Genomic DNA, 2500 nt, shown 5'->3' on the forward strand with positions numbered 1-2500 from the left:
ATACTTGCAGTTTTAAATGAATTGTAATTGTAATTTTAATCTCATTCTCATGCCTCTACAACCCAGGTACTGACGATCTGTGATGTGGGAAGCAGCTTCAGAGACAGACAGAGTCTCATCTGGTCCTGATTTGTAACGTTTTGGCGACTTCTGTATTAAAGCATGTTGAGACTGATTCTTACACAGCTGTTAACACATTTCCCCCCCCCCCCCCAACACACACACACACACACACACACACGCTCAGTGACAAGTCCAGGTGGATTTTATTGCTCTGTGGGAATCAGTTCCTACCTCGGTCCACTTGTTGAACTAATAGGGTATTACTGTGTGTGTGTTTGTGTGTGTGTGTGCGTGTGCTCGATCTCTTACAGCTTGTTTTATAGTGCGTGTGGAACTGACTTTAATCGCTAACAGACATTTCCCATAAAACCATGTTTCTTTGTTTCTTCTGCTACTTTCTACTCTCTCTCTCCCTCTGTTCTCAGGCCCGGCCCTCATTATAAGGTCATAGGCTGAGCGGCTCGTCAATCACACACTCATTAGTGCAGTTTAATGACGCTGTGACCCGCCCACCTGCCCCCGGGGGTCCAGCAGGGGAAGTGAATGGGGCAAACGTCTGTATTGTTTCTTCTTGCTGCGAGAGTCAATGGATGTTCAGTGACTGTGTCGGCGGTCAGACGTACAGAATGAAGGTACCAGTCAAGCATTCACTCGCACCAGGGTTATTATCCTTAACTAAAGCTATTGAAATACAATAACATATAAATATTAGATTAGAAAACATAAATTTAATCGATGTTGCTTTGACATCTAACTAAGTTTAATTGAAGTAATGGAAATAATAACTACAACTGAACTAAACTGGTCTAAAAAGTTTAACAAACCTAAATGTTCAAATGGGAAATGCCCAAAATTTGACGACTTCGTCTTCTGAGAACCGCTGAAATGTGACCCGTCGGGCTTAAAATTTAATAAAACAAAATTAAACCAGAAGTTGGGTTTGTCCATATTTGACCCAAACATGGGTTGAAACAACCCAGCATTTTTAGAGTGTATAAAAATAATGCTAAATTAACACACTATTGAAGACACACACACACCATTGTGTCATTCGTTGTGCTTTTGAAACATTGTTTAAAATATTCCAGGAATTATGGGATACCCTGGCCATCGACCAAGGTCATGGCTTAACTTCTCAGTGGAGTGTGTGAAACTGAGCTGTTCATTCATCGTTACACACACACACACACACACACACACACACACACACACACACACAGAGAGAGAGCTAACTAATTATAATGGCTTGAGCCCGTAATAGGCCTGAAACTGTGGATGTGAGTGAGGTCACATGTCGAGACCTTCGACCCCTGACAGCTCGTTCGCCTCTTCCGCGAAAGGTCGCGAAAGAGCACGTCTCCCTGACCGCGAGCTGATTGGCTCCTGGGGAATTCCTCCGACCGGAGGGAGTGAAGGAACATTCCAGCTCGCGGAGGAGGGATGGAGAGTGATGGATGATGCAAACACAGCGAGAGGAAAAGAAGACAAATTGTTGCGTTCACTGCGGCATCTCTGACCTCAGCCTCGCTAATCGCCGTCTACGGTTTCACGCCGCAGCTGTTGCGTTAGCGGCTAGCAGCTAGCAGACTGATGCAAATGTGTGTGTGTGTTTCTCAGAAAACCACAAGGTTATTTTCTGCGACAGAAATGCATGAGTTTGTTTATTAGAATGACTTGCAAGATTTCTTGCAATAAACTGAATTCTATTTATTTATTTTATTCATTAATGAATTAATTAATACATTTAGGAGTGAATGAATTAATTTATTTGAGTTATTTATTAATTAATTTATTCATAGTTAATGAATTATAAATTATTCATTATGAATGAAAGGAGTGAATGATTTTTTTATGATTTTTTTTACGTATTTGAATTATGGATTCATTAATATTTTTATTAATAAGTGAATTAATTCATTTATGAATGAACTTTTATTTATGAATGAATGCATTTATTTATTAATTAATTTATGAGTGAATTAATGAGTGAGTGAATGAATTTATTTAGTTATTAATGAATTTATGTATTTATGAATTAATATTTTTGTATTAAAAAGTGAATTAATTAATTTATGAATTAACTTATTTATTCATGAATGAATTGATTTATTAATTAATTAATTTATGAGTGAATTAATGAGTGAGTGAATTAATCTATTTAGTTATTAATGAATTTATGTATTTATGAATTAATATTTTTTATTAATAAGTGAACTAATTTATTTATGAATGAACTTATTTATTCATGAATGAATTAATTTATTTTTTAATTAATTAATTTATGAGTGAATTAATGTGTGAGTGAATGAATTTATTTAGTTATTAATGAATTTATGTATTTATGAATTAATATTTTTTATTAATAAGTGAATTAATTAATTTATGAATTAACTTATTTATTTATGAATGAATGCATTTATTTATTAATTAATTTATG

General features: G+C 35.2%; 1 protein-coding gene across 1 annotated transcript in view; it reads left to right on the forward strand.

Moving 5' to 3' along the window:
* dync2h1 (dynein cytoplasmic 2 heavy chain 1) overlaps window positions 1–2500 on the forward strand; it is a 209961-nt gene that overhangs the window by 24433 nt on the left and 183028 nt on the right. Inside the window, exon 2 of the mRNA XM_081371030.1 lies at window positions 489–695. The gene's annotated coding sequence lies outside the window, so the exon portion shown is untranslated. The remainder of the gene's footprint in view (window positions 1–488; window positions 696–2500) is intronic.

Source organism: Scardinius erythrophthalmus (genome assembly GCF_964197995.2).
Source record: "Scardinius erythrophthalmus genome assembly, chromosome: 7".
Taxonomy (NCBI): domain Eukaryota; kingdom Metazoa; phylum Chordata; class Actinopteri; order Cypriniformes; family Leuciscidae; genus Scardinius; species Scardinius erythrophthalmus.